The following is a 5,710-nucleotide window of genomic DNA, read 5'->3' as shown; positions in this document are numbered from 1 at the left end:
GAGCATGGTGTTTGCAAGGGTTGTGGGTTTGATTCCCATGGGGGACCAGTACGGGGGAAAAAATGTATGAAATGTATGCATTCACTGCTGTAAGTCGCTCTGGATAAGAGCGTCTGCTAAATGACTAAAATGTAAATGTATCCTGGAAGGATATTGACCTCATCCCGTCAGTAGAGGATGCCTGGTCGTTCTTTACAAGTGCCTTCCTCACCATCTTAAATAAGCATGCCCCTTTCAAAAAATGTAGAACCAGGAACAGATATAGTCCTTGGTTCTCTCCAGACCTGAATGCCCTTGACCAGCACAAAAACGTCCTGTGGTGTTCTGCATTAGCAACGAATAGCCCCCGCGATATGCAACTTTTCAGGGAAGTCAGGAACCAATATACACAGGCAGTAAGGAAAGCTAAGGCTAGCTTTTTCAAGCAGCAATTTGCATCCTGTAGCACAAACTCAAAAAGGTTCTGGGATACTGTAAAGTCCATGGAGAATAAGAGCACCTCCTCCCAGCTGCCCACTGCACTGAGGCTAGGAAACACTGTCACCACCGATAAATCCACTATAATTGAGAATTTCAATAAGCATTTTTCTACGGCTGGCCATGCTTTCCACCTGGCTACCCCTATCCCGGTCAACAGCCCTGCACTCCCCACAGCAACCCGCCAATGCCCCCACCATTTCTCCTTCACCCAAATCCAGATAGCTGATGTTCTGAAAGAGCTGCAAAATCTGGATCCCTACAAATCAGCCGGGCTAGGCAATCTGGAAACTCTCTTTCTAAAATGCTCTGCTGAAATTATTGCAACCCCTATTACTAGCCTGTTCAACCTCTCTTTCGTATCGTCTGAGGTTCCCAAAGATTGGAAAGCTGCCGCGGTCATCCCCCTCTTCAAATGGGGAAACACTCTAGACCCAAATTGCTACAGACCTATATCTATCCTACCCTGCCTTTCTAGTCTTCGAAAGCCAAGTCAACAAACAGATTACCTACCACAATCCCACCGTACCTTCTCCGCTATGCAATCTGGTTTCAGAGCTGGTCATGGGTTTACCTCAACCACGCTCAAGGTCCTAAATGATATCATAACCGCCATTGATAAGAGACATTACTGTGCAGCTGTATTCATCGACCTGGCCAAGGCTTTCGACTCTGTCAATCACCACATTCTTATTGGCAGACTCAACAGCCTTGGTTTTTCAAATGATTGCCTCGCCTGGTTCACCAACTACTTCTCTGATAGAGTTCAGTGTGTCAAATTGGAGGGCCTGCTGTCCAGAACTCTGGTAGTCTCTATGGGGGTGCCACAGGATTCAATTCTCGGGCCGACTCTCTTCTCTGTATACATCAATGATGTCGCTCTTGCTGCTGGTGATTCTCTGATCCACCTCTACGCAGACGAGACCATTCTGTATACTTCTGGCCCTTCCTTAGACACTGTGTTAAGAACCATACTAGGGTCATGGAGCTGCCATCAGAACATTTCTACTTATCCTCATTATCACAGATCTTATCCTCATTATCACAGATCTCATCCTCATTATCACAGATCTCATCCTCATTATCACAGATCTCATCCTCATTATCACATATCTTATCCTCATTATCACAGATCTCATCCTCATTATCACAGATCTCATCCTCATTATCACAGATCTTACCCTCATTATCACATATCTTATCCTCATTATCATAGAACAGGCTGGAAAAATTCATCAGGAGCTGAACTATTTCTCTAATACAGCTTGAATACCACTTATCAATCTGTACAGAGCTCACAGAGTGTGTGTGTGTGTGCGGGGGGTTCCATTTGAAATCCATGTGTAAGTGTGGTGTGTATCAGAGCTTTGTAAGTATGCTGTGTGTATCAAAGTGTGTGTGTGTATCAAAGTGTGTGTGTGTGTGTGTGTGTGTATCAAAAATAAAAAATAAAAACTGAAGGACAAAGAAGATCAGAGAATAGAGCTCTACTTGAGATTCTCTGTTTCATCAATACTGAACTGGAAGAGAAAGGGACACACACACACACACACACACACACACACACACACACACACACACACACACACACACACACACACACACACACACACACACACTTTGATACACACACACACTTTGATACACACAGCATACTTACACACGTCCTTGACATCTCTGATGAGGTCCTGGTGTAAATTCAGCTTTTTTAGAAAATATAATGAAGGGAATGAATTAGGGATGAGAGGGGGGGGAGACGCCAGTAAAAATGATTTTGATTGTAATTGACACAAAGCCCATTTGAGTGTATGCATTTGGGGGGGGGGGGGGGGAGTTAGATTAGCTGTTGATTATCCAGTGATTTAAAAGAGAGATATTAACTCTCAAAGGTTTCCAGTGGGGTAGTCCTGGTAACGGTTTGACTGGTTGATGCTGACTACCATCTAAAGATCATTATAGCTAAAATTGAGAGAGAGAAGAAGAGAGAGAGAAAAAAGAGAGAAGAAGAGAGAGAAAGACAGAGATAAACAGAGTATAATAGAGAGAATGAGAGTGCAAGAGAGAGAGAGAGAGAATAAAGGAGAGACAGATATTAATTTGAAGTCGGAAGTTTACATACACTTAGGTTGGAGTCATTAAAACTCGTTTTTCAATCACTCCACAAATTTCTTGTTAATTTTGACAAGTCGGTTAGGACATCTACTTTGTGCAAGACACAAGTCATTTTTCCAACTATTGTTTACATACAGATTATTTCACATATAATTCACAGTATCACAATTCCAGTGGGTCAGAAGTTTGCATACACTAAGTTGACTGTGCCTTTAAACAGCTTGGAAAATTCCAGAAAATTATGTCATGGCTTTAGAAGCTTCTGATAGGCTAATTTACATAATTTGAGTCAATAAGGAGGTGTACCTGTGGATATATTTCAAGGTCTACCTTCAAACTCAGTGCCTCTTTGCTTGACATCATGGGAAAATCAAAAGAAATCAGCCAAAACCTCAGAAAATAAATTGTAGACCTCCACAAGTCTGGCTCATACTTGGGAGCAATTTCCAAACACCTGAAGGTACCACGTTGATCTGTACAAACAATAGTACGCAAGTATAAACACCACGGGACCACGCAGCTGTCGTACCGCTCAGGAAGGAGACGCGTTCTGTCCCCTAGAGATGAATGTACTTTGTTGCGAAGAGTGCAAATCAATCCCAGAACAACAGCAAAGGACCTTGTGAAGGTCTATATATATAGACCTTATATATATATGGCGAGAGAGATAATAAAGGAGATATGTATATATATATAGAGAGAGAGAGAATAAAGGAGGTGTGTACATATAGAGAGAGAGAGAGAATAAAGGAAAGATGTATATGTATATATGTAGAGAGAGAATAAATGAGAGAGTTTGAAGAACCATTATTCATTCTGGGAACTCACAACACAATAAACACTCAAACAACAAAGCCAATCTCATGGACATCTGAATCAGCCCAAATGACCACTTCTACTGTAGCCTTCCCAGGAGTGTCCAGGCTAACCAAGCCTTCCCAGGAGTGTCCAGGCGAAGGCTGTCCCATGATCTACTGCCCCAACAATGTTGTGAAGCTGTAGTTTACATTGAGTGTCTGTCTGTGAATCCCATCCGGCTTCTTCTCCCCATTGATCTCTTTCTCCTTCATCCCCAGAAGGGAGAAGCAGCAGTTTATTGATTTCTGCAGGTCAGACCCTGCGAGATATACCTTACATTTTTACATTTTACATTTTAGTCATTTAGCAGACGCTCAGTAGTGAATGCATACATTTCGTCCCTTTTTTTCCCCCCGTACTGGTCCCCCATGGGAATCGAACCCACAACCCTGGCGTTGCAAACACCATGCTCTACCAACTGAGCCACACGGGACTAGGATCTGAATAGGATCACAGGTAGAAGCGATAACCTCCTGGGGCCTCAGCCAGACAGAGGCCCTTTCCAACCTCAGTGAGGGGCCAACCAAGCCGCTTAGCATTGCTGACAGCAGGCTAGACTGCAGCCAGATAGAGGCCCTTTCCAACCTCAGTGAGGGGTGCAACCAAGCCGCTTTAGCATTGCTGACAGCATGGCTAGACTGCAGAGTCAAACCCGAGGAAGTCGTTGCCCAGGCGATATTCTCCCACTAAGTAATTGCAGATCAGTTCAGCCACGAAGTCATCAACCACTGGCCATAAGCCAACCATTGTCTTGCTCCATTTTCTATCATAAGGGCCCTTACAAGTTGCCTTACATCCTTCTTTAAACTCTTTGTGATGCAAAATCTTCTTGCCGAGCATATCTCGGTAAAAGGTGGTCGTTTTGCTTCTGTCACCCACTTTGAAAAACGAAATGCAAGGCTCGCCTCAAAGCCACCATAACCCAAGTGAGTTTGCTATGTACTATAGGATTATATATCACGATCAGTTTGTCTACGTTGATTAAGGATCTTTGCAATTGATTGCCTTGTAGAAAAGAGAAAGGAAAAACAGAAGAAACAACTGAGAAACCAGACAAAGAGAAAAAAAACACCCTTTGAGGTCATTACCATTGTTGTAATTTTCTCTTAACCTGACCATGTTTCCCACTATCTTTTGCTGCCGTGACAGCAGTAACACATTTCCTCAAGCGGAAACTCTTCTTCACAATCAACTGGTCTACTAACCCCACCGTCTTCTGTAACACCACAGCTGACCTCACAAACTTATCAACATCAAAGAAGTCTGCCAATTTGACAGATTTCTCAAAAGTCTGATCCAGGAACCCATTCACCTCCTCTAAATTGTAAATTGAGACGTCGCCAGCTGCTATCATATCAACAGAGATGTACATATCTTTCTCCTGATCCTCCTCAACTGAGGACCCAGACTCCTGACTCCCCTCAGCCACATCACTCTCAATACTCTCCACTTGCACCCCATCACTCGTGCTGGGCATCTCCTCACCAGTCTGGGGAAAAGGCTCCCCAAATCCATCCTTACCTCGTACAATAATATTTTTCTGCTGCATAAGAGACGCTATGTTCCCCTCTGGTACAAGCTGCAACTCAGTACCCTCAACACGGACAACTTGTTCCTTAGCAACAGGTGCTTGTGGCTGCAGTACCACTGTCGGCCCACCTCTCGTAACATCAGTGGGCCCAGGCGTTACGAGGAGCACCTGCGTCCCTCCCTCCGCCTTCTCCCTTTTCAGGCAAGCATGTCGATTATGACCAACATCCCCACACTCAAAACACCGTTCACTACCCATACTAGCATAATCCATATACAGTCTGTTGTCATACTTGACTTTAAACAGTACCTCCAAAGTCTGCTCTGGTGAGTCCAAAAACACGAAAACCTATCGCTGAAATCTGTTTCAATGCCAGGTGTTTGAAACGACATAACCTGTTTCAACGCCGGCTGTTTGAAACGGCATAACCTGTTTCAACGCCGGCTGTTTGAAACGGCATAACCTGTTTCAACGCCGGCTGTTTGAAACGGCATAACCTGTTTCAACGCCGGCTGTTTGAAACGGCATAACCTGTTTCAACGCCAGGTGTTTGAAACGACATAACCTGTTTCAAAGCCAGGTGTTTGAAACACAGCGGACAATCTTCATTGAACTTGCAAACTTGAAAAACCGCAATATCTCACGCTCCAATAGCTCATTGGGAATAAACGGCGCTACATTTGAAATCGTTACCCTTGTTGACGGAGAAAAATGCGACGTAACTTGAATAAA

The 5,710-nt window shown here is 43.9% G+C and overlaps 1 pseudogene; it reads right to left on the bottom strand.

The window, feature by feature from the left end:
• Nucleotides 1-3,431: 3,431 nt before the first annotated feature.
• LOC106579753 (glyoxalase domain-containing protein 4 pseudogene) lies at nucleotides 3,432-4,635 on the bottom strand (annotated as a pseudogene).
• Nucleotides 4,636-5,710: the final 1,075 nt, after the last annotated feature.

The sequence above is a fragment of the Salmo salar genome, chromosome 19, assembly GCF_965601325.2.
Source record: "Salmo salar chromosome 19, fSalSal1, whole genome shotgun sequence".
NCBI lineage: Eukaryota > Metazoa > Chordata > Actinopteri > Salmoniformes > Salmonidae > Salmo > Salmo salar.
Note: the sequence above shows the minus strand (reverse complement) of the source record. Positions and strands in the feature narration are given on the sequence as shown.